This window comes from Phocoena phocoena, chromosome 6 (assembly GCF_963924675.1).
Source record: "Phocoena phocoena chromosome 6, mPhoPho1.1, whole genome shotgun sequence".
Taxonomy (NCBI): domain Eukaryota; kingdom Metazoa; phylum Chordata; class Mammalia; order Artiodactyla; family Phocoenidae; genus Phocoena; species Phocoena phocoena.
This window is the reverse complement of record NC_089224.1, coordinates 39,941,924-39,969,708: the sequence shown is the minus strand read 5'-3', so window position 1 is coordinate 39,969,708 and position 27,785 is coordinate 39,941,924.

Here is a 27,785-nt window from a genome sequence, read left to right as displayed (position 1 = left end):
TTTTAATTTCTCCATCAAATCTGAATGAGATTCTTACTGGGTAGAGTAATATTGGTTGTAGGATTTTCCCTTTCATCACTTTAAGTATGCCCTGCCACTCCCTTCTGGCTTGCAGAGTTTCTGCTGAAAAATCAGCTGTTAACCTTATGGGGTTTCCCTTGTATGTTATTTGTTGTTTTTCCCTTGCTGCTTTTAATATTTTTTCTTTGTATTTAATCTTTGATAGTTTGATTAATATGTGTCTTGGCATGTTTCTCCTTGGATTTATCCTGTATGGGACTCTCTGTGCTTCCTGGACTTGATTAACTAGTTCCTTTCCCATATTAGGGAAGTTTTCAACTATAATCTCTTTGAATATTTTCTCAGTCGCCTTCTTTTTCTCTTCTTCTTCTGGGACCCTTATAATTCGAATGTTGGTGTGTTTAATGTTGTCTCAGAGGTCTCTGAGTCTATCCTCAATTCTTTTCACTCCGTTTTTCTTTATTCTGCTCTGAAATAGTTATTTCCACTATTTTATCCTCCAGATCACTTTTCCATTCTTCTGCCTCAGTTATTCTGCTATTGGTCCCTTCTAGAGAATTTTTTATTTCATTTAGTGTGTTGTTCATCACTGTTTGTTTGCTCTTTAGTTCTTCTAAGTCCTTGTTAAACATTTCTTGTATTTTCTCCATTCTATTTCCAAGATTTTGGATCATCTTTACTATCATTATTCTGAATTGTTTTTCTGAAAGACTGCCTATTTCCTCTTCATTTGTTAGGTCTGGTGGGTTTTTACCTTGCTGCTTCATCTGCTGTATATTTCTGTCTGTCATTTTGTTTAACTTACTGTGTTTGGTGTCTCCTTTTTGTAGGCTGCAGGTTCGTAAGTCTCATTGTTTTTGGTATCTGCCCCCCAGTAGGTAAGGTTGATTCAGTGGCTTGTGTAGGCTTCCTGGTGGAGGGGACTTGTGCCTGTGTTCTGGTGGGTGGGGCTGGATCTTGTCTTTCTGGTGGGCAGGGCCATGTCCGGTGGTGTGTTTTGGTGTGTCTGTGAACTTAGTATGATTTTAGGCAGCCTCTCTGCTAATGGGTAGGGTTGTGTCCCTGTCTTTCTAGTTGTTTGGCGTGGGGCGCCCAGCATTGGAATTTGCTGGCCATTGGGTGGTGCTGGGTCTTAGCGTTGAGACAGAGATCTCTGGGAGAACTCTCGCTGATTGGTGTTACGTGGGGTTGGGAGGTCTCTGGTGGTCCAGTGTCCTAAACTCGGCTCTCCCACCTCAGAGACTCAGATCTGACACCAGGCTGGAGCACCTAGACCCTGTCAGTCACACAGCTCAGAAGAAAAGGGAGAAAAAAAGAAAGAAAGAAAATAAATTAATTAAAATATTTTTTAAAAAATTTAAATAAAAAGATAAAAAATAATAATAAAAAAGAAGAGAGCAACCAAACCAATAAACAAATCCACCAATGATAACACACACTGAAAACTGTACTAAGATAAAGATAAAAATTAGAAACAAGTCAGTCGCAGACAGCAAACCCGAAGTCTACAATTGCTCCCAAAGTCCACCGCCTCAATTCTGGGATGATTCGTTGTCTATTCAGGTATTCTACAGGTGCAGGGTACATCAAGTTGATTATGGGGATTTAATCCGCTGCTCCTGAGGCTGCTGGGAGAAATTTCCCTTTCTCTTCTTTGTTTGCTCAGTTCCTGGGGTTCAGTTTTGGATTTGGCCCTGCCTCTGTGTGTAGGTTGCCCTCAGTCATCTTTTGGGAAATCTGAGGTCTTCTGCCAACATTCAGTAGGCGTGCTGTAGGAGTTGTTCCACATGTAGATGTATTTTTGATATATTTGTGTGGAGGAAGATGATCTCCACCTCTTACTCCTCTGCTGTCTTGAAGGTACCCCTGTGGCCCTCTATTTTAGAATATGCTGCATATTTCTTTAGCACTTGGTTGCGTGCTTGCAAATAAATCTCCTAGTGTGTAAAATCCCTTGAGATTACAGTACCAAGCTCATTGTAGAATACTTTTCTTTTACTCACGTGCCTAGTGGGGGACTGGGCTCAGAGTTGGGATGTGCAATAAGTGCTTTTTGAATTACATTGGATAGTTGCTTGGGTTGATAGGTCATTCCATAAAGAAAACACGTGACCAAATCACTGGTATTGTAAAATATTACAATATGCTGTATAATAAAAGACCACATCATCCCCTAGGGTTTCACTGTAGCTTGTTTCATACTCACTTAGCTTCCTCATACATATTTCATTGCTAAATCACTGTGATATAGGAAGCTATGTGTAATGGTATCTGAATTAGAAAAAAGTAGCAAATATGGCCTAAGCATAATGTATGCTATTTGAGTGGTACCTGAAAACTCAAGAACCATTCTAACTGGAACAAAAAAGTAATTGGACAATGTTATCTTCTTGACTGAGGAAATAAGGAAATCTCCTAGTTGTTCGAATGAGGCTCAGTAAGGCCCTCATAGGGTTCCACTGAGAATTATGACTATTTATATATTATTGTCTATACTGACCTCCATTTCACTTCTGGGAATACAATGCTAGGTTCTTCTTTTTTTTTTTTTTTTCAGGTGTTAGAGTTTATTTATTTAAGTAGTGGTATTTTCACTTCATTTTCCAAAGGCACATGAAGACATAGAGTCTCTACATATTCCCAGAATTATATCACATCCTCTTATAACTTGCATGAAAATAATCACCACCCAAAATCATTAAAAATTTGGATACAAAAACAAAATCTAAGAAAAGCTTGCAGTGGCAGGCAATAAACTATTCTATGTGGTTAGTGTGTCAATGGTTTTGTGCCATGATAAGTTTTATTGTGCAAAAAAACCCTTGTTTTGAAAACCTTTTAATATCAGAGGACACCGTTTTTATCTTCAGTGAATTGACCATTTCTATAACCTTTCAAATGTTACTCACAGGGCAACTAGAGGGACCCAAGAGAGGTGAATGACTCAGGAATGAGAATAAAAGAATATAGACTTGAAAAATTACATATATGTGTGTGTGTGTGTATGTGTATGTGTGTGTGTGTGTGTGTATATATCTTTTACCCAGAGAGAATCATAGTTTGGTTTTCTGGGTACCTCTATGTAAAAGGATAGTGATCTTTTATTCTACATGAAGAGGAACCCCCATTTGCATTTAGAGGGCTAGTAACGGAGCTGGTACTTAACCAGCTCACAAGCATGCTGAATGTTTGCAGTTTTTCCCATTCTAAATTCAGTGCCTCGTGCTGTAGCTTGAAATTGGCCATGGTGAGAGTATTTATACCGTGGAAATCAAGAAACAGTGGAAATCAGGGCCGTTTCTTTTTCCCTGGAGACAGTTGTCAAACATTTAGGAACACACCATTGGGTCAATGCTAGGTTCTTCCTCAGTCATCCCATCACTTACATCTGATATTAATAGTCCCATTGGAGAGGGAGGGATAGGAAAGAGAAGTGGGAAATGTAGGTTCTAGCTTAGGCTGAGCCACTGAATAACTATGTGGCCTTTGGAAATTCCGTGACCTTTTGGGAGGAGATAGAGATTTGGAGGGGATTCTAGACTTTTTAGCCAGCACAGAGCAGTCTCTACTGCAAAACCACTTGTGAATTCAGCTTCATTGTAGGTACTTTTCCCTTAAAGAAAGAGAGAGCTCATTATTTAATGATACAACCTTTTCTTTTGCTGGACAGCTCCAAAGATTTGAAAGATTTTAATTACATTGAGCTAAAATCTATTCATATATAACATCCATCTGTTGGTGCTAGTTCTTTGAAAGAGGGGGTTTGGCACAAAGAAAACACATATAAATGTTGGTCATCATTATCATCATAACTTTTATAATCCCATATTACCTCATCACCCTTGGAAAAAAAATTGTCTTTGAAAAGCTAATATAGCAGTAGAAAGAACCAATGTTTGGAGTTAGAAGACTTTAGTATGAATTCTACCTTCAGTAATTAATCTCTTGCTTCTGAGCCTCAGTTTTCTTATTTCCCATGTGAGGAGAATTTCTACCTCATAAGAATATTCTCTGTATAATGCTACGGTTGACATTTCTTTTTCTTTCAGATTTTGGTTTGTTACCATTTTTGTGGTGGCAATCGTCTCATCCCTTATAAGCTCCTCCCTCAGTTTAAAGACCTATAAGGTGAACTCTGAAATGGCAGCCCTCTGCAGCCCATGCCCTTCTCTGAGCCATACCTGTGTCCCTTCTACCCTTCTACTAGCATTTATTAAACCACGTTGATGTTTATTTCTACAACTGTCTGTTTGTGAGCTCATTGAGAGAAGACTTTACATCACTGCTTCTTTGCATCAAACTGAATTAGTTTACCTATAAGGAGGATTAATGTGAAGATCACATGTTATATTGCAAGTGAAAATAATTTTGAAAAGATGCTGTCATGTGAAATTAATACTAAATTGTTGCTATTGTTTCCCCATTAAAGAAAAAGAACTCTTTTAGCAGCTAAAAAAACCCGTGATGCACTGTGTTTTACACCTGAAACTAACACAATGTTGTATGTCAACTGTAATTCAATAAAAATTTAAATGGCAAAAAAAAAAAAAACCAATGATGAAGTAGAGAAGAGCAGAAGCATGTTATTTTCAACTGATCTAAGATGGCTTCACAAACTTTAGTGTTTCTGAACCTAATTGATGATCAACTTTGGACAACACACAAGATTTTACTAGTTCTTCTTTTCCATCTTACAGACCATTTCTAAAGGACCAGGGTATTTTCTCTAGAACTGTGTAATTCTGGAATTTTTTTCTCCTTTAATTTCTTTACAGACAGACTGCAAATCTCCTGTAAGTCTCCATAAAAATGATTGGTTTTTTTGTTGTCAAGGAGAGAACTTTTCTCTAATTTTTTGAAATTCATAATACAAGTTTCTTCAGCCTAACACAACACGATTTCACATTTTTTATTTAGTTTCCATGCCAGTATCCCCTTGGACAGGGTCAGAACATTTTCCTGTAAAGGGCCAGATAGTAAATCTCTTTTAGGCTTTATGGGCCATAAGTTCTCAGTCACAGCTACTCTCCTCTTTCCTTCTCAGTGCCAAAGTAACTCTAGACAACATGTAAGCGATTGGGCTTGGCTGCATTTCAATCACACTTCATTTACGAAAGCAGGTAACTGGCCAGAGCTGGCCTTCAGGCAGCAGTTTGCTAACTCCCAATTCAGTAGTGGCTACTTGAAGTGTGCTCTGTAGATCGAGTGTCTGCATCTCTTAGGTGGGAGCTTAGCAGAGAGGCAGAATCTCAGGCTCCACGGATACCTAATCTCTGGATCTGCATTTTAGCAAGATTTCCAGGTGATTCCCAGGCATGTGCAAGTTTGAGAACCGAGGCTGTAGATGAGTAACGCAAAGGAGACATCTGGGAGCATACTGTAGCATGCTTACTGGGGTGGGCTGCGTTCTCAGAATGTAACCTGTGGGCCTTTTTGAGTCTCTCCTTCCTTTGCCAGTTTCCTTCCCCTGGTACGTTCTCACCCACTAATCGCATGCTCTGCTTCGGCTGTCAGCTTGGCTCGCTACCTCCTCAGCCAGCAGCTGCTCATTTCCCAGGTTCTCTGTGTCCTCGGGGGAGGGCGTTGGGCACTCGCCAGATGGAAAAGGTTGTGCTTGCTTGCAGCGCTGCTCACTGTATGAATGTGACTTGTGTGTTTACCCAGCGTCCCTGCCCACCCACCACCTTTTCTGTGCCCGCCTCTCCTTTCAAGTGTCCATATAAATGGAAAAGGAAGCTCCAGGAGCTGAGGCGGTTTCCCTTCCATTTTGTGATGCTGAAGAGCCTGCGCTAATGATGAACACTTCTCAGTAAAATAATAATGGCAACAGCAAGAAAAAATTCTAAGAGTACCGGGGAGCAAAGCAACTGAGCTGTTCCAGCATTTTCTTAAATGGAACCTGGAGGCCTTAATTATGATGTATGTGTCTTCAGGTAAGACTTTCCAGCGATTTGGAGTAGGCAATTATGTAATTTTCCTGCTGTTCTCCCCTCCCCCTTCTCTTTTATCGTTCTTTATTAGTATAGACACCTATCAGAATGAAGGGACCCACACGCAATTTTGCATCGAGTCAAGTGGGTGCAAGTTGATTATTCAGCCTCGGAATCTGATTAACACTCTCGCTCCCCTAGAATAGCTCACTCGGCTTCAAGCTTTTCTGGGGTGGAAGATGCACACCGCTGGCTTCTGCTGTCACCATGTGGTTGCCCATCCCACACCTAAATGCATGCAGTGACAGGCAACTTATCTACCTGGAGCCTGGTACCTCTTACATGTGTCCTTGATATGTGTTTATTGAAGGCATGCCTTTTCTTCTAGGGCAGTGCTTGACACCTGGTAAGGGACACTTTACTAAAAAATCTCTTTTCCCGTAATGTCTACCTATTACTCTTTCTACTATCTTGTGAAACCCTATCATGGGTCCTAGAAAAAAACACCAAGTAAAAAATATAGTTATAATTTATGGTGCCTGTCACTGTACATTCATTTTCTTCTTTACTCTTCACCGTAAGTAGTTACTATTATGATCCCTACTTTAAAGCTAAGGAAGCTGAGGCTTTGAGGGGGTAACTCATCTGAAGTTACAGTTAGCAAGTGGAGGAGCCCAGATTTGAATCCAGACAGTTTCCTTTCTATAACTAGGAAGGAAATCCTCTTAACCACTAACAATACCATAGGGTTCATGGTAGAAATTCAGGGCGTTTGGTGTTCTCCAATGACTAGCATTTCCAGAAAGTTGCAAGTATCAGTTGCAAAGTGAGTCCCGGATACTTGAGGCCTATACACAGGAAGCTGTTATGCATGGGTCATCAGGAAAGGCATCGAAAGCTGACTTTGACATCCTCTTAGTCCCACTGAAGTACAGCAATGCAAAAATCCCTCCGTTTGTCAGGGGTCCCAGTACAGTCAGAAGCGTGGCTCTGGTAAACACATAAACAGTGGTGGTTCCCTGCAGAGTTAGCCAGTAGAGTCCCGGTAATCACCTTTCACTTTCTTCTTGATGAGAGGACTCCAGGCTTCTCACCAAAGCCTCTAATGCAACCCCAGGATTGCCAGCTGTGCTCCTTGGTGTAAGCAGTGCATTAATGGTGTGAAAAATTGCAGCTCAGAAGCCCTTCCTTGAGCAACTGTTGTGACAAACAGGCTGCTTTTGCTGCCAAGGGGTCAGGTCTCCTGGTAGAGCATGCAATTCAATGTTCACCTCAAATGCATGGAAATTGGCATTCTGTTCACATTTCTGTGGTCACCAGCCTGAATATTTGCCTGGAGCCCTGCTGTTTCAGGCAGTTACTGAGGCCAGTAGAGCTGGGAAAAAGAGGAGACTAAACAGTATCTCAGCTACTCTGCAAAATCAAACCTGAAAGAGAGGTGAAAAACAGCACACTAGTTTTTCTGTTCCTCTGATAACGACATCAAAGCATTATTTATGGGTGAGTGCCACAAAGGTTGCCTTTCTGGATGGTGGAATAAGAAACGTGAAATCATTTTACGAAGTTCAAGTATTATACAAAGGCAAGATGGATGCGAGTGTGGTGAACACTGGATTGGCCTCTGGCGGAATAGGAGGAGAGAAAACAGTGTGGGGGAGACACCAGGATGTACATGTAAGCTGACAGCAGGTTCTGCCTTGAATGGCATGCGTAAGCACAGGAAGTTACTAGGGTGCTTTAAATCCATTTCAAACCAGGCTGCGAGCCATAACTTGCAGCATCCAGCTCTCCTGGGGAGACGTACCTGTCACTGAACCAGGGCGTTTGTTTCAGTCTGTTGACTTCCGTCAGACAGCATCTAACTTCCCTCATGCTCCCACGCTCCCATTGCTAGCCAACACCCTTCTATTGATACCTTTTAATTCAGATCCATTCGATTACTCAGTAGATATTTATTGAACCCCTACCTTGTGTCAGGCACTGGTCTACACACTGCCCAGATAAATAAGATGTGGCACGTCCCTCTATGTCTGGTAGGACGAGAGACAAACATAGGCAGGAAAAAGGTATTGCTGGTCCTGTGAACTTACCTATATAGTGTATAGTTGGGAAAAGAAGGGAGAAGGGATTCGGTCCTCTCTGAGAGGGAGTGGGATGGAGGCAGATCAGGAAATTCTTCAAGCGGGTCCTGTTTTGGCCTAGAGGTGGTTATGGTGCTATCAGGAACTTTGCATATTCCTGACCTGAGCTCAAGGTAATCTTGTTTTGCTTATTTCCAAACCAGTATTGGGTACCTATTTTGTGCCAGGCACTGTGCTAGGGAGTATGGATTTGTGGACTTACAGTCTAGTATAGATGCACACATACAATTAATTGTCTCTACAGAAGGGAAATGCACTCCTGGAAAAAATTAGTTGGCCTTCACGTGTGTTATTGCCTTAGAATATGTCTGGAATTCTTTGCCCCGACCTCCTCTTTCACTTCATGGGACTAACTAGTACGCTGATTTCATGGTTGGGCTAAGTTGTTACTTGTTATGCAAGTCATTACTGAGCCCCTAGGAGGACTGCGCTTCCTAGTTGGGTGGGGCCACATGATCCATCTTGACCAATGAGAAGTGAGCAGAGTGACGCGTGGTATACAGGTGGGCTGTTTGAATGCTAGTGCCAGGCCCTCAGTGCTCAATCTGTTCCTGTGTCTTAGCATTTACTGCCATTGGAGGTGATGGCTGTCCTATCACCTGGGTCTCTGGGTCACCATGATTAGCAGAAGCCCCTCAAAAACTGCAGTGGACATCTAGGGTTAGTAAGAAATAAACTTTTGTTGTTTTAATTCTCTGAGGTTGTGAGTTGTTAATTACCACAGCATAACCCAGGTTGCTTGATGATACGTTTTTTGGGGCAGGCCACCAGATTCCACTAAATAGGTTAGGCCTCTCATCTGTATGCGTTCATTGCTCCCCGCACACACTCTTTCATTAAAAAAAAATCATGCTTTATTACATGTTTAACTGGTTAGGCTATAAAAGGAGAGGAACCATACTTGTCTTGTTTATTACCATATCTCTAGGGCCGAGCACAATGATTAGCACATACAAAATAAATACTTGTTGAAAGAATTAATAAGTGAATGAGTAAACAAATGAACTGGGGATTGTTGCATGGAATCATACGTTTTTGAAGAGACTCAACTCTTCATATAAATACTAAACAGCTTAAAGTCCTGGGAGCCTGTCAATAACTTCACAGCATTTTTCTCCTCCCGCCCCCCACCCCCAAATGCTGTCCCTTGGTTTTAAACAAGCTGAAGGTCAAATAATTCTAACTCCAATAGGACAAATTATAGTTCCCAGAGGAATCAGTTTTGCATGACCTATTTGGTGGGAACACAGTTTTCCCTTCACTGACCCAGAATTTGCTCCATTGCCTCCACCTACATTGGAGGAAATACTGTTCCTGCAAGATGTCACCTTTGGGCCTCCAGTTAGACCAATGAGCCTCTGATATGGACAGTGGCCCACAGACTACGGACCAATACACGTCCCTTGAAAACATCTTTGAAGAGGTGACTCCCCTCCCTGCACGAACACGACAATTAACTAAAGCAAGTGAAATTGTGTCTTGGGAAGATAATGAGGTTTACGTCCCTGCCTGTATAATTTTGGCTCTGTGTGTCTGGTGTCCTGGCTTGGATCTCATCCAGCTCACCCTAGGGGAATCAGAGCTGGTATACTCTATAGGGCTTTAATGAAGCGCCTGCCTGTGTTAAGAAAATATCAAAGTTGCTCCAGCTTTAAAACAAGTTAAATTTCGGCAGCTGCAATTTGGGGGGGCATTATGGGGAACAAGAGCACAAGAACCACTGCTGTTGTGTGTCACGTGTACCCCTGAGCCGTGAGTCTTGGCATGTCTATTTTATACGTGATCCCTGCATTTAATCTAGGACATGGGAGGCACAGGGGAGAGGCAAGCCAGAAGATCCTTCCATACTGGCTTGTGGTCAAGAGGCCTGTGTTCCTTGAGGAGACTAGAGAGGCTGGGACGTGATGCAGCAAATGCCAAGTCGCCCCTGCCAATCACTTCCAGCCCCCTCTCACCTGTTCCTCTGCTGGCCTCCAGGTGACTTGACAGTCTGTTTTGCCTTGGGTATAAACTTATTTCCAGCTCCCCCTCTAAAGCTGAGCATTTATGCGCAGAGGCCCTGCCTCCGTGGCTGAAACAATGGCCCGTGCTCACTGCCACCTCTTTTGTTACGCTTGCTTCCGGCACATTCATCTTGTTGCTAGTTTTTGCTTCCCTGTTTGTGATTGCCTGTGTTCTGCCATTGTATGACCACTCATCCTAACTTTCCAGTGACAAGGACAGTTTCCTTTGGACAATTAGGGGCAAATAAATACAAATAGCATGACTTATAGACCAGAGTACCCAGTGGGGAAAAACAAACTCTGTAACCTCTGTAATGTTAATCTGGAGATACAGACGCTCACAGTGTCAGGAAATGCAGAAGGTAAGTTGTCCTTTGCAATGCTGTTTGCCTTCAACTTGGAAGGACAATTCTATGTTATGCCGAAGAACTTACAATAAAGCTGTGGCAACACGATAGCTAATCCAGTTTGGCACAGCTGCATTGGGTGTGCCCAGCTGGTGAAAGCACGATGCTAAGGAAGGATGTCAGTTCAAGCCCTGGGTAGCCCTGTGCGTTTCCATAGATCCTATGGCCAGAGACAGCGGCTTCATCCTGGACTTCATTGTTCAGAAAGGAGCCGGGGCAGGGGTGGATATATGAAGAAATAAATTAGTATAGGTATATTAAGACAGCGCACACAGTGTGCTTAAGAAATCCAAGCCATGTGCCTGGTCAGTATCCTTTGGTTATATCTCAAATCCAGTGTTTTAGATTCAGTTGATTGGAGGCTTCTGTTCAGAGTTTATTTGTGGTTCTGAGCCTGATCCCGTTGAACCACTCAGTCAGCAATGCAATCCTTTTGTAAGCCAATGGAGAGCAAAGGGCTAATGTGTCTTATTTATCTTTTTTTTTTTTTCCCCCAGTCCTTAGAAGGAAGCTGGGCACGTAGGCATTCTATAAGTATTTGTTGAAATTACTGAACTGCTGTATGGAGAAGGAGGATATACATAGCGCTAATACATAGTGAGCACCTACTGGGTACCTGGCATGCTAGGCACTGATAATACAGTGATGAATAGAACCGTCTTTGCCTCGAATCCATATTCAAGTCTTTCCTCATGAATAATGGATGTAGAAGATGATCTGGAAAATGTAGCACTGACCTCAGGTGCTCTAAGGTCAGCTTTGGAATTGTCCAAGTTCATGATTAATGACTTCAAGGAGGTTTGTGGTACCTTTTTGGCCATCTCTTGTTCTGCACATATCCTTAATCTGCTTGGAGAACGGAGAGTGTAGGCCTCTAGCATGGACTTAGATATGGCATGGAAACCTGAAACCTACATCTCATTTTTTCTTCACTTGGTTGATAGATGGCTCAGGTTGGATCAGAGGCAAAAAACTCATTGACTAAGCTGGTCCCTCTTCAAGAAGTGCTGATTCCCTGCCTGGGGGTTGATGGCTGGGAGCATCTCACAAACACACCGTGGATCATGCATGTGTTCAGTAGTTCATTGTTCAGTAGCTCTCATGTCTAACTCTGTAACCTTAGTGAAAACAAGGCTATAATAGAAAGCACCTGGGAAGCTCTGACTCATCCCTCCTTGTGTTCCCCCCAGCATCTGTACACCCCTTTCCCATAGAAGTTAGTATGGTAGGGCACTCATTTACTGCTGTCTTCTTCCCTTGGCTGTGAGCTCCTTGAGGATCCAGACTACTGTATGTATAATTGGCCCAGAATCAACCTGCACAGGGAGCTCAGAGCCACGATGCTAAGGGCTGAAGCTTTCTTTGGGAGAAGCAAAACAGTTCAAACCTCTGACTTCCACTTTCTCTTTTTAGGTGGCTTCAAGCTTCAAGGACATTTCTATTTTGGTCACATCTTCTTTTGCTGATAATTTGCTGAGATAGGCCCAGGAGTCCTCTTTACCCTTTTGAAAAAGTCAAACAGGAACCAGAGTGGGTCCTGGGAAAATCCTGCAGGAAGAGAGAGAGGTTAATGCAGGGCCACTTGTTGCAGTGGCAGGAGTACCAGTCACATTGAATGTAATGTCATGTGAACGGTGCGCCTTGGAGCTGCTTCTGTGAACATTTGCCTCCTCCCCCGTCAGTGGTCACTCCTGTGCAGAGGGGCAGCCAGTTCTCCGGGATAAGAAAGAGTACGGGGATGTCAAACCACAGCCTCAGCAGTGTTTGCACCATCCTGCAGTGTATTGGAGCAACGACTACGCCTCAGGGCTCTGCAGTGAGAGCAGTCAGCAGGAAGAACACAATCGTAGCCACACTTTACCATCACTGATAGTCATTGTCTTAATCTCTTATTTATCTCATTATCAGCAGTTTTAGGCACCCAGCACATGGTAGATATTCAACAGGTGATGGGTGGGACTCACTGGATGACTGCAGCGCATCCTCCATAACTCCTCTTACATAGTTATGCACAGTAGGAATCATCAGTGAGGTAAGAAGGCTTAAGGATATGTGCAGACATTTGCTGCCCGCTGATGGGCTGGCTTTGCTGCTTTTGCTCTCACATATTCCATTTTGAGCATTTTAAAAAGAGCATAAACTTTAGAGTCATTTTCAGATTCTGGCTCTCCTATTTATTACATGCAAGATCTCGCACAAGTTCTGAGCCACATTTTCCTCATCTGAAGAATGGGGATAATATTACCTAGCCTAGGTGCTCAGTAGTTATTATTATGCTTATTGTTATCGTCAAAACATGGATCTTTGCCTCCTATGTGTCCAACACCTAGTTACCCTTTCCCGCCATGTTTGATTTCTTTCCCACAGACTTTTGGTATGACCGTGGCGTGCCACTGAATTTCTAGTTTTCATGCTGACATTCTGGATCTGTATGGTAGCCACTAACCAGATATAGATATGTAAAATTTAAATTAATTAAATCTAATTAAGAATTTATTTTCTCAGTAGCACTGCAGCCACATATTGGCTGCCATATCGGACAGCACAGCTATAAAATATTCCATCGCTGCAGAAGGTATTGTAGTTCTGTGCTGCCCTAGAGCTTATTATCTCTGACATCTGGACTGTCACAGATTGAGTCCCCCAGGGGAGAGACTCTGAGGCAGAGATTTACATTCAGGAAATTGATTTGTGGGGGGAGTAGTCTCAGGAACAAATCTGGAAGGGAGTGAGGGAAGTAAGATTAGGCAAAGGGAGAGGTTGAACTGTGAAGCAGTCACAAAAGAGGCTTCAGTATATCCCAGGGGGACCTTTGAATCTGGGATGGCTCTTCAGAAATTTCTGGAATTGAGGCAAGGGGGCCAGACCTCTGTACCCCTTATCCAACAATCACTGGACATTGGCTGCCCCACTCTCCTCCTGAAGAAGGGGCATATACTTGAGGGAAGCCGCTTTCTTTTAATAAGGGGGAATGGCAGGGAAGGACACAGGACTGGGCTGTGAGTTGTCAGATGCCAACAGTATTAGCAGCTGAGGAATAAATGCCTTCATCCTGAAGGAGCAATGGAGTGGCTCACCAGTGTCCCCTGCATGGGCCCATTGGAGCTCTGACGTGCTGTCACATCTCAGCCTCCTGAAACCCGAAGATCTTGTGCTCAGGGCTTCTGCCTCATCAACTCTTTTCTGTGCTTGTTCCTGCTCAATGTAACATGATGGGCCATACATGAGAGAGTTTTTCTGAGACTCAACGTTTCTTCTATCTTTCAACTGATGGTACTAATTAAAGCCCAAAGCAAGTGGTGTTGGAGCCATATATACGTTATCTCTGTGGGTCTAATCTTCTCACCTTTAAAATGAAAACAAAAGGTGGAGTGAATAGAACTAACTCTGCAGCTAGGCTAGCACTGGCATTTATCCTTCTACAGTCCAATGTGAGCACAATAGTTGTCTTTGGATGATTTTGATTATAAGTAATAGAAATCAACTCAAGTTGATCTAAGCAAAAGGGACATTTACAAGAAGGATACTAGGGTATCTCATGGGATCCAAGGGCAGCCCAGCTGGAATCACATCCATGCCCTTATTCCAGCTATCGTCATGTTAGGGTAGAACCACTTTTCCCCCCAATCAGCATGTTCCCACGTGGAAAGACTTCTGTTAGCGTAGGACTCCTGGCTCCTTTCTACCCCCTCACTCACTCCTCCTTGGGGAAGGATGACTTATCTAATTGGTGAGTTTGGAAGAATAAACTGGGCATATTTGACTCATCCTTTTCCTTCTTTTTGGGATCTATCTGCTTGCTGAGAACACACACTCTGCTCTGCTCCTTCATCCCATATGTTTTAAGATGCCTGAAAGGCGCTTGTAGGGAAAACCTGTGGTGGTCCTTTTACTGTGACTGGAAGGGTAGGTCTGCTTAATCTGAGGTTATGAACTGGGAAACCAACTTCGCCATATACCTAAAGCTGCGCTCGCTAAACTGTATCACAAATAAAGGGGGACATTTTGATTTCCACATGTATCCTGCGTCTCCTGCTTGGTTCAGAACTCAGGCACGGAAGAGGGATCTTTGTATTGAGGCTTCTCCAACTCCAACACATCTCTCTTCTTTCCATTTTCTTCGGTTCAGCTCTTCCTGATTTTTCATTCACATGGAAGATGACTGTATTTGCACCCATCAGTTCCTAAGGCCACTTGCAGCAACTGACAGGTGACCTTTCAATCTCAATTCCAGATTCATAAGATGAGTATCTGGTTGACTTAACTTTGGTCGGATGTCCATCTTTGGTTGAAAAAACTGGGCACAACGGGGGGAGGATAAGTTTACATATTATAGAAATGACTTTTCTGGGTGGCGAAGTAGCTGGCAGAAAGTGAGGTATTTGTGACTGCCCAAAGCAGTCTTTTACACAACCATGGCAAGGGTTAGGTATTTTGGACCAATTAAACGTTTTCATTAAACTGATTAAAAAGTGACTTTTAAGTCTGTTCTTGTCATGGTGGTCTTCATGTTTCTGTTACTATGAATCTATATTCTTTTTAAACTGAACTTTCAGCTCAGAGCTGTTTACATGCCTACCTCTAGAGGGAGCCCTGAGAATCATTTGATTAAATAATCTCTTTAATCTGTTTCCCCCAAAGGTCATATGCTATTGAAAGTTTTGCCGGGCCGTTGTGTGCAAAGGAAAAGAAAAAGGGGAAAAAGTCAACATTTCATGGGACATAGGTCAAGCCGACAGGTAGTACACGGCCATCCAGAAAGATTTTCCTTTATTTAGAATCAGATATCACCAAACTTCATACAAATGGTAGCTTTCAGTGGCATTTCGGACCATCAGATAATCTCTTACTCAGGTTGTGATGCTCCATAATAAAATATATTATCAAACCAGAGTATCCTCTATGCTTTCACTTCAGAGTAACTCTTATTTTCTAGAAACCCAGAGCCAGCTCAAAGTAGTTTTCTTTAACAATCGTTTAGGTCATCTGACCTGTCTCACACCAAAGGCAGGATATTGATGATGAGCCACGCTGTTGATAAATTAATCTTCAATCAACATGTGTATATGTGTCCTCTAGAAGTCACCATTGATATTGCATGGTTTCTTTTATTGTAGAACTGAGGGGCAAGTTACATGTCAAGATGAAATCAATGTGAAATTGATGGGCTGAGAGGAATTTGGTCTTAAGGGCTTCGCAATGGTGTAACAATCGAGTTATTCTTTCCCCTGCCTTACTGAACTATTTTATTTTCAGTAGCAAATTCTCCACAGAAAATGCTATATACACTTCCAACGTAATTCCTTTTTTTCAAGTGCTTTGAACTTCATCATTGTATTTATTTCTGTTTTTATTATAACATTGGTATGTGCTCACTTTATAAAGCTGATAAAATAAAAAATAAGAAAGACGAAAAATTATTCATAATCCTACTACTATAACATTTTAGACTGTTTCCTACTAGTTTATTTCGGCTTTCAAAAAAACAAAATTGAATTTATTTTGTATCTGTAGTTCTGTTTCTGCTTTTTTCCTAACTGCTATCATAGCAGGCATTAACTGTGTTGTTACAACTACCCTTAACACCCATAATTTTTAATGACTACTTAACCATTCTCCTTTTGTTGAATATTTTGTTTGGTTTCACTTTTTCATATTTATAAAAGGTTCTATAACTTATAGAGCTATATGGATGATACTACAATTTGTATATGAGTTATAAAAACGTATATATGTATTTTTTTTTCCTTCAGATTAATTCCCAGAAGTAGAATTGGAATTACTAGGTCAATGGTTTTTTTTAATTAATTTACTTATTTTTGGCTGCATTGGGTCTTCATTGCTGTGCGCGGGCTTTCTCTAGTTGTGGTGAGTGGGGGCTACTCTTCACTGCAGTGCGCAGGCTTCTCATTGCAGTGGCTTGTTGCAGAGCGTGGGCTGTAGGCACGTGGGCTTCAGCAGTTGCGGCACACGGGTTTCAGTAGTTGTGGCTCGCGGGCTCTAGAGCTCAGGCTTAGTAGTTGTGGCACACGGGCTTAGTTGCTCCGCGGCATGTGGAATCTTCCTGGACCAGGGCTTGAACCCCTGTCCCGTGCATTGGCAGGCGGATTCTTAACCACTACACCACCCGGGAAGTCCCATAGGCCAATGTTTTTTCCTTCGGATTAATTCCCAGAAGTGGAATTGGAATTACTAGGTCAATGTTTCTTTTTAATGTTCTCTTCTTCTTGACTCAGGCCCAAAAAGATTTGCTGGATGCTTGAGAAAGATACGCTTTCTTGGCCTGAGATTCCTTAGGACAAATCAAAACGTGTTCTTTTCATTTCAGTGGTGATGATTATGTCCCTTTTTGCTTTGGACTGTTTTGAGATGCTTTCATTCTCCCCGCCCCCTACCGCCCAACACTCACAAAACGCACACTATTCAATCATGAAAAATGGAGAGCTTCTGCTTATCTTGTCCTGGCTGAGAAAGAAATCTCCTAGCAATTTAAACAATGTAGTTGAAAGTGCAGGAGTTCTAAGTGATTTTAAGGTGTTTCTTTTTCCTCAGGCATGCTGTACACATTTGCTGCTAAAATCAGTGACCTCAAATGCCTGTGGAGTTATAAACACTTGGTGGGCACTTGTGGGATGGAGGAAATCACACTGGATTTGGGTGGGAATATCTGGCTCAGGCCCTGGTGCTCTGCCACCTTTGTGTCTGTTTCACACCACGTGAAGTACTTTATTTGAAATCCATGGCCTCATTCAATCCTTATGGTGTCCCCCTGAGCTAGCTATTATCACTCCCATTATATGGCTGGGAGAGCCCAGGTTTAGCAGTGAGGCATGGCTGCCCAATGATAGACTTTAGGAAGATCAGAATTCTGATCCCAAACATTTGCTGTTCCCATTGTCCCAGGCTGTTCTTGTTATCCATGTCTCATTGAACAAGTACTTAACCCCTCTGAGTCTTGCTCTGTTCCTTTTAAGTTGTAGATGATTTTATATATACCCCACGGGGCTTTTGTGATAATCAGGTGAGACAATTTCAACTGAGTGTGCTATTTAAAGTGGAATACGAGTGTTAGGAATTATGAGTATGCTAATGAAAAAGGTAACTAATGTTGTTGTTTCCCCCCCCCCCCCCGGGGGGATATTGCTTTATTTATTTACTTATTAATTTAATTTAATTTGGTTACCGAACCAAACTTGGGTCCACTTTCCCACGTGTAGTAAAGCCAATCTGCTGATACTGAGTTGTGGTGAAGGAAAGTGCCGCGTTTATTGCAGGCGCCAAGCAAGGAGTCCAGGACAGCTAGTGCTTAAAAGGCCCAAACTCCTCAAAAGCTTTCAGGGAGAGGTTTTTAAAGATGGGGTGGGGGCGGGGGGTGGGTTGTGGGCTGTGTGGTCAGCTTGTGGACGTTCTTCTGATTGGTTGGTGGTGAGGTAATTGGGAGCCAGCATCATCAACCTTCTGGTTCCAACTGCTCTAGGGTCTACGTGCTTGTGGGCAGCCGACAGTTAGCTTCTTCCATCTGGTGGGGGGTTCAGTATCTGCAAAACAGCTCAAAGGACATGGTTCAGAATATTATCTATAGCCCTTGAGGAGGAACTAAAGGTCCTTGACTTTGTTTACTGGCTAAACTATTATTATTTTGTCTTGCTTGACTGTCTTCCTTTCTTTCTGCATTTTCTCACTTCTCTGATTCAATTTATTCTTTGGTGAAAGTTCTTCTACAGACAAAAGGCAGGCAGAGGACATGGGGGTAGTCCTGTTCCGGGAAGGCCCCATAGGGTCTTGCTCAGTTACAGTTTTATTTTTTTAATTGAAATATAGTTGATTTACAATGTTGTATTAGTTTCAGGTGTACAGCAGAGTGATTCAGTTGTGTGTGTATTCCTTTTCAGATTCTTTTCACATATAGGTTATTACAAAATAGTGAGTATAGTTATAATGTTTACTTACACTGACTCATATAGACTTCTAAAAAGTTTGAGATTTAATTTTTTAGTTCCATTTTACAAGTTTTCATTTTATCTGTTTTCTTTTTTAAACAAAAAGTCCTCTGATAAGTCCCAAGGAAATGATGCAAAAGCATTTAATAATTAAATGTTAAGGTACTGGATTTAAGCAAAGCAAGAAGTGAGTTCTTTTAATATAAGTTTCTCTGTCTCATCACTATGACATTTCTGGGTGGGATAATTCTTTGTTGAGGGGGCCTAGCCTGTATATTGTAGGATGTTTATCAGCATTCCTGGCCTCTGCCCACTAGATGCCAGTGGCACCCCCATCCCAATTGTGACAATGACAAATATCTCCAGATATTGCCAAATGTCCCTTGGGGGTGGGGTATGCAAGTTTGCTCCCATTTGAGAATTACTGCTTTAACAGAATGTCTGTCTCATGAGACAAAAAGTTTATTCACTAGGATCTTGGTTTGAGTGTTTTTATTCCTTAATATGTCAAAAGTATAACGTAGGAGAGTTAATTCTGCGAAGGAAACTATCTTTTGCATTTGTTGCCTTGGTCTGTTCAAATTGTGCTGCTTTGTTACTAGACGACCATCACTGTTGTCCTGACTGCCCAGACAGTTTGCACTGACTGCCAATACCAAATCTGAACACGAGATTATAAAAATCAAGAAACAAAGAAAAAGAAATGTCCACACAATTATAATGAGAAGGCTGTTCTAGGGATAACAGCTCCTGTAAAATTTCCCATTTCGATTACCATTTTGGTCTCAAGAATGGATTTGCGTTGTGCCATTTTCAGCTCTTGTTACCGTCGTTGTCATAACGGGGAACGAGCCAAATTGCAATGTGGGGATAATCTGTCGCCTGCAATAGTGTGGGGCCCTGCTCTGACCTTCTTTTATTCCAGAGTGATGGAGAGGCACAGTGGCTGTCTGGGGAAGATGTAGCACTCTGGAGAGATCAAAGGCCACTGAGGCCTGAGGGGCGTCCAGTTTAGCACCGGGGGTTCTGTTTAGTAGTCTAAATTGCAGCTGGTCCCTCTGTCCAGAGAGCAGTATGGCACATAGGTATGCGACACCACTCAGCTCAGCAGAAGGGAATCCTCATCAGAGGGAAGAGGAGACTAGGAAGCGATCTAGTATTTCTTAATACCTACTACGTGCCACTGGGCTGAAAACTTTACATGTGTCGGTTCACATAATCTTCACACCAAACGTATGACGTAAGTATCAGTATATCCAGTTTTTCACTCCAGGAAGTAAAGTAACACGTCTAAGATCGGGTGGAGCTTGGAGGTTCAGATCATGGCTTTAAAGTCTCTAGTTTTGCTAAATCTGAGTACTTCCAGCTAATGACCTAATATTACTGAGTTTTCAGGTCTGCTCTTAGCTCACAGGAGGCTCAGTTGTTCTCCTGTTGTTCAGTTGTTTTCCTGCTTTAGATTCCAAGAGATTTATAACCTAACACCAAGTTCCTCTTCGGACTCTAGTTAAAATTAGCATGGGTCTCTCATCCTTCTAACCCAATGGGCTTGGGGCAAAACAGCTTGCTACACTGATCTTCCCATTCTCTGAACTTCCCGTTCACTTACTCTGTGCTATTCTTTTTCTAAATCCATCAGGTCCTACTTAGCCCTCTCATTTGGCTAATTCCGCAGGTGTGCCCATTTTCTCACCAGATTATAAGCTCTTTAAGGGTAGAAGCAATGCCTCACACTGGGGAGGTAGCATAGCATACTGGTTTAGAACGTGGACTCTGAAGGTAGACCTCCTGGGTTCGAATACCAGCTTTTCCACTGTATCAGCCAGGATAGGCTGGAGGATGTGCCATTACCAGACAACCCTCAACTGTGCGGAGGCTTGACATACCCAGCAAAGGTGTGTTTTTTGCTCATGCTAAATGTCCTACTCAGGTTGGCAGGAGACCTATCATCGTCGTAGTCACTCGGAAGCCTAGGTTGATGGAGGCTCCGTTCCAATACCTACTCAGTGATCATCAAGCCAGGGCAAAGAGAAACTGGTGGATCGAACACCGGCTCTTAGAGATTCTACCCAAGTGCAGTTCTAGCATGGGCCTCCAAGGAGAACAGAGATATTTACAACCAGCTCTTAAGTCTTCCGTAATTTCTTGCTAGCTGTGTAACTTGAGGCACGTTGCTTAACCTCTTTGTGCCTCAGTCTCCTTTTCTTTAAAATGAGATAACAGTAGAACTTAACAATTGTGAGAATTAAATGTGATGATATAGGTAAAGGGCTTAACATTGCGCCCAGCTCATTGCTAATGCCATAGGAGTGTTAGCTGGTGCTACTTATAAATACTTCAAGTCTAAGCTACTTGCTTGATTCTATTCACATCTCTACCTGGAAATGGAAACTTCTGAAGGTACCAGCATTGGCATGCTTCAGGGATGACATCTTGATAGAATTACTTTCTGATCTTCTTTCATATCTTATTCATGTAGGGACAGAAATTTCAGCTAGTGGTTGTGCTGTTCTCTTGCCTTATAGCTTAGCTTTCTTCTAAAAACTCGACTGTACTACAAAAGGCCATCACTTTCCCACTGCAGCACTTACCCCGCCTTCTGCAGAAAATGGCATTCTAAACAACTGTTGATAATTCAAAAGAAAGGAATACACATCTGTTAGCTATTCATTGTGTCCATAATCACCTCGAGAAAATAAACCTCACCATGAGGGCCACAATATCTGCCGAGGTTTGGTTTAGAGATTTTTATTCTCATTTTCTGGGTAGACCCCCTGAATGACTTATCACATCCTTAGCACTATTGGGAAGGAGTTCTCTAGTGGCTCAAATCGCTGTGCTCAGCATTGCTTTGCGGGGAGGGGGTGGGGAGGAGGGGGAAACATAGGGTTCCAGCTGCAGAGGCCTGACATTGCTTTCAGACTTTCTATCAGAAAGTATTCTACTCAAACTGAGCACTAGCTAGAAAAAGAAAAGAAAAAAAAAAACTTTAAAAAAGCTGCCTAGAATAATAAAAAATGGCCTCTATTCTAATAGAGAAGAAATATGGTTTGGCATCCACAAGGGAGTGGACAAGATGAAGTGTAACCAGAAAGATGCAGCCTCATCATGTGATCTAAGAAGTCTTCTTTTGAATAGTTAGTTGCTCAGATATTTGCTTTAGCACACCCACCAGGGGGCCTCAGTGAATTTTTTTTTTTCCTCTCTCTCCATGAAGGCTGGTGAATAGCACTTTGATCCATTGGGTAAGTGTCTATTTACATGGTGTGTCCAGCTTTCTCTTTCTAAGCACACAGATCCTCCATCCATTCTGTCTAGGGCTCTGCCAAGCCCAGGAGAACCAGGGGATGCACCTGGTGATTTGTGCCCCCATGCCCTGCCTTGAACTAAACCGTAACCCGATTCAGCTGGTGGTTTTTTTTTTTCTATATTGTGCTTCTAATTTCTCTGGGATGTTGCCTCTCTGTTCACTTTTCTTTCAGTCATCTCTTGTAACCTTTCCTCTCTCCCCATTTCTCTTGGTCTCTACTGTAGACGTCTAGCTTGGATCTCGTATTTTGCTTGAGTGTCGTTCAGCTGAGCAGGCTGGGTATTATTTTGTTCTGTTGCTTTTGATGAAGGAAAATAAGGTAAGACTAAACCAGGAGGTGTGGGTATCTCAGAGTAGCTTCTGTGGATGGCACTTTCCAAATCCTATAATGATGAGGTAGATCTGGGTTGCAAGTTAGGACTAACTAGTGGGTAAGTCACCCATTGACTGAGGTTTGACAGTGTTGCTAGCCTTGGTGCTACCTGTAACATATCAACTCAGTGAAGTATTTACCACTATTATGCCCACTTTACAGATGCGGAAAAGGAAACTTGAAGAAGCTGAAGGATTGCCAAGGTCACACAGATATGACTCCAGAAAGTCTGATTCTGAAGCCTGTGATAAAATGGATATTTGTGTCTCCTACAAAATTCTTATGTTGAAACCTAATCCCCAATGTGAGGGTATTTGGAAGTGGGGCCTTTGGGAGGTGATTAGGTCATGAAGGCAGAGCCCTCATGAATGGGATTAGTGCCCTTATAATAGAGATCTGAGAACGCTCTTTTGCCCCTTTCGTCATGTGAGGGCACAGCGAAAACATGGCTGTATATGAACCAGGAAGCAGGCTCTCATCAGACACGGAATGTCCAGACACCTTGATCTTGGACTTCCCAGCCTCCAGAACTTTGAGAAATAACTTTGTGTCATTTATAAGCTACCCAGTTTATGGTATTTTCTTACATCAACTCCAACAGCCTAAGACGGAGCCCAAGCAATAAACTGCTGTGTGAGACTTCAGCCTGTTTGGATCTCAGTGTCTTCCTATGTAAAATGAAAGAATGTACTAACCTCAGCACTACTGATAGTTCGGGTTGGATAATTCTTTGTTTTGGGGTTTGCCTTGTATATCGTTAGATGTTTAGTAATATTCTTGGCTTGTACCTGCCAGATGCCAACAACTCCTCCCCACCCCTTGCCCAGTTATGACAAAGAAAAATGCCTCCAGTCTTTGCCAAATGTCCTAGCCAAGGCAGGGTGTGAGGTGGTGCAAAATTGCCCCTGGCTGAGAACCCCTGGCCTAAATAATTTCCATGGTACTTTCTAGAATGAATAGTCTATAGTTCAATGTGTGCTTCTCTGGTTTCCTTTTCTTAGTTCTTCTCCTACTTTTTTTTTTTTTTTTTTTTTTTTGCGGTATGCGGGCCTCTCACTGTTGCGGCCTCTCCCATTGCGGAGCACAGGCTCCGGACGCGCGGGCTCAGTGGCTATAGCTCACGGACCCAGCCACTCCACGGCATGTGGGATCTTCCTGGACCGGGGCACGAACCCACGTCCCCTGCATCGGCAGGCGGACTCTCAACCACTGCGCCACCAGGGAAGCCCTCTTCTCCTACTTTTTTATTCCTTCACTTTGCTTTGTTTATCCTTCTATAAATTAGGGACAATGAACTTACCCATCTTCACATACAGTTGCTTTGAGGATAAAATGAAGCAATGGTACCAGATCCTAAAGACAGTCTTTGGCACATGTAAGTGCTCATTAAAAACCATCTGTGTTGTTGTTAAAATTCTCGTCCCTGTGAGCAGATTAACCATATCCCCATCTCATCTGAGACAAGCTCTGTCCCAGCTCACTGTGAGAGGAGAGGAGAAAGGAACACATCCACTCTGGAGACCCTAAAGGAAGCCCTTCTCTTTCCTCTTGGCCTGCAGCCCATTTGTAATATTGCAGGCTAGGTTCTTGTGGTTTCGGGGAAATGAGAACAGACTTCAACCGTAGTCAATTAATTGACGCAAATCATTTTCCTTTCAGTCAGACTTACGTAATGGCATATCTCAAATGACAAACCCTGCTATTTGTCATCTTCACTAAGAAAAACCCTCAGCTGCTTTCCAACTGTAAATTCTGAAGAGAGGCTGATAGGTTTCCCTCATTTAAATATAGCATACATGCATTTTTAAGAACCCATTCTATCTAAAGGGAATGGAATTGACAGACCTGGACCTTGAATGCTCATTTGATATACTAATGCTCTATGGAGCTCGGCAAGGCTGTTTTTTAACCCACCCTGGAGCACTTTCTGTTTCCTTCCTTGGTTCTACTTCAGACTCTTACTTTATATACTACCTGCAACCAAGGCCAGTGATTACCTTCCCCAGAGAGAAAACTAAGAATATTTTTCTTCTGCAAAGTTTTAAGATCCTTCTCCCTTCTCAACTGCATATCCAGGCATATGCAATGTCCCCATTTGCCTAGAATGCGATTGTAGCTTTGCATTCTACTCGTCTTCCATACTACAACCGTTGGGTCAACTGTCTCTTTAGCCAACATCTTTTTGGTGAATGAGGCCTTGTGAGGGGTTGGGCTGGGCCAGAAATCTCTCCTTTGAGGTCCTTGTTTCACTTGCATGTTTACTTGTTGAGGCACCATCTTGGCCTTCAGGAAACAGCACCGTGCATCTTCTACCTCTCTTGCAATATCTTGCCAGTTTCTGTTCTGTCCTTTTCATTAGGCTCTTTATTTCCTTCTCACTCTCCTATGAACTTCATTCACCATCCACAGGAAGAAGAGGCAAAAGAAGTGTGTTTCCTGTTGCCCTCTTGTCCAGAGATAAGTCCTAGACGAAGGCACTTTTCCCAAAGATTTACTCCATAGTCGATCATTGGATCTTGTCGTGGAATTAAGATTGGATATTGGGGGTATATCAAGTGTGCTGCGTTAAACATTAGTGATTTTTAAAAATTAGGGCATTTCTCAAACTTTTGAACATGATCATGTGAATTTCTACGAAGAAAGATAACATACAAGTTTCTCAAAGTTCTATGATTGCATATCCCTCATTTTTACAGTGGAGCATCTTACAGTTTTCTGCGCAGTACATTTTGGGAAGCACTGTTCTAGGCTATTTTACTTGTATTCTAAATGCTCCTTGGAGTTCTGTGTTTTTGATATCTTAAAACTAAAATTTTCTTGCTTTGGAATCAAACGATGGACCTTCTGATGGCTAGAAAGAGCATGAATTTACAAAAACAGCATAACCGAGGTAGCATTCTGTCTTGAAAATTATTAAAGCACACAATGCTTTGTGTTACTGATGTAATCCATCAGGTGAACCCGTGGAAAACATTTTACTTCCTTAATCACGACTTGAAAAAAACAAGAGCAGTGCTCACCTGCCCGCCTCTATGTCTTGTGTATACCCCATAGCTTTCCAGGCACTTTCAGTTAGAAAATACAGTAGTAGTAGTTCCGCCTTACCTGCAGTTTTGCTCTGTGTGGTTTCAGTTACCTGTGGTCAGCTGCCATCCAAAAATATTAAATGGGAAATTCCAGAAATAAACAATTCATAAGTTTTAAATTGTGTGACATTCTGAGGAGTGTGATGAACTCTCCCTCAATCCTGGTCCATCCTGCCCAGGATATGAATCATCCCTTTGTCCAGCATATCCTGCACATTATTCACTTATTCACTTGGTTATCAGATCGACTGTCGTGGTACCCCAGTTCTTGTGTTCAAGTAACTCTTATTTTACATAATAATGGCCTCAAAGTGCAAGAGTAGTGATGCTGGCAATTTGGATATTCTCTTACTGTGCCTATAAATTAAACCTTACCATTGGTATGTATGTATAGGAAAAAACATAGTATATATAGGGTTTGGTACTATCTGCAGTCTCAAGCATCCATTGAGGGTCTTGGAAGGTATCCTCTGTGGAGAAGGAGAGATTGCTGTACTGTCATTTAGGGGAATTAAGATTATGTGTATATATATATATATATATATATATATATATATATATATATATATATATATTTTTTTTTTTTTTTTTGTCTGATTCAGGGCAGTGTAAACCACAAGTTCAATCTCACATCCAGTTCAACCTTCTCCCTTCTCTCTAGCAGGCTTGAGTGGTGGCTTGGGGACTTGTAGTGGGGCATATGTGGCATGATTATTCTACCTTACGATCTCCTGTTCTTTTATTTCGCTTGTGTATCCTTCTAAGTCTTATAGGTGTGGAGGGAGGAGAAAGAAGTCTAGAGAGAAAAAGACAAAGGTCTTTTTTGTGTGTGTGGTATGCGGGCCTCTCACTGTTGCGGCCTCTCCCGTTGCGGAGCACAGGCTGCGGATGCGCAGGCTCAGCGGCCACGGCTCACCGGCCCAGCCGCTCCGCGGCATGTGGGATCTTCCTGGACCGGGGCACGAACCCGTGTCCCCTGCATTGGCAGGCGGACTCTCAACCACTGCGCCACCAGGGAAGCCCTGACAAAGGTCTTTTGCTTTGTCTTATTGCTGCTTGCATATTTCTTGTAACTATCTATGTTCTCCATGATGGGTGTGTAAATGCTGGCTTTTTTTTTTCTGTCTTGGACATTGATGGATACTTTGGAGGCCTACTGGACCACCATATTGCCCCCAGTAAGGGCCATGCGCTTTCTAGCTGATTTCCTGTATCTACTCCTACTGCTGGCTAGAGTACTTACAAGGTGGCCCATTTATCTTCCAAGGCATGCACGTAGTTCTCAAGGAATTGATGCATCCTTACGGGGCAATCTGTCTTTTGCTGTGCCATCACAGGCTGCTCCAGCCTGACTCCTACCTTTGGAATTCTCCAGATGAGAGGAAGATCCAGTGTTTATGACTGTGGATGTGAAATTTCAGTGGACACACGTCAGACCCTCCTGAAAGCTCCTTTTATGCCCTTTCACTTGGGTGAGTGCACTGGTTTAGTTCTAAAAGTATCTGCAGCTCAGCAGACATCTAGGTGAAGTGAATAATGCCAGCCTTCTTTCACACAGGACTATCACTCTGGATACATTTTTGGATGCTTCTCTATTAATTTTTCAGGGGGAGGCATTCCTTATCCTCCCCAAACAGAGGAGGGAAAAACAATCCATAGCACTTTTCACCTCAGAAAAATCTCCTACCAGTTCTCTTCTATCACCTTTTGGAATTTCTAGTTTTCCTTACTGAGGCTATTAGGTAGATGATGGGAATTAATAATCACTGGGCTGGTTCTTATTGTTATATCATGGATGAAACTAGCATTCTTTTTTTTTTTCTTTAGGGAGTGATGAGGTATGAATCTTTATTCCTTTTATTTTTAGTATAGTTTTTGTTGCAAGCTTACATAATTTAAATTTCAAAGGTGGTTCTATATAATAATCAGCTCACAGAATTCCTGCAAGTTGAACAATTGGCTCTTGTGAGCCAGTGTGAGCTGGCTTCAGCACACCGATGCCAAAGTGATTTTTTAAATTAATTAATTTTTATTGGAGCGTAGTTGATTTACAATGTTACGTTAGTTTCTGCTGTACAGCAAAGTGAGTCAGTTATACATACACATACATCCACTCTTTTTTAGATTCTTTTCCTATATAGGTCATTACAGAATACTGAATAGAGTTCCCTGTGCTATACAGTAGGTTCTTATTAGTTATTTATTTTATATATTGTAGTATGTGAAACTAGCATTTTTCCTTCGTGTTACTTACCATCTATTGAATTGCAGTAGACAACAGGAAAAGCCTGATTTAGTTCCTAAATGCAAATATTCTTCATAATATTTCCTTTTGTTGGTATTAAATAATTTCTAAAACAATGTCCGTTGTTAATCAGTTCATCTTCCCAGGAGTGGCACATCTAGGTCAAAGGGCATCAAGGACTTCCCAGCTCTTGCCACTCTATGGCTGAAGCCCAAAGTAAATGACAGCTGTGTTTAGAATTATTAAACTTTTGAATAATACCACAGTATACATGCACCAGAGTTAGAATAGTAAGCACTGGGTGGATTTTATATTTAATTTCAGTAAAT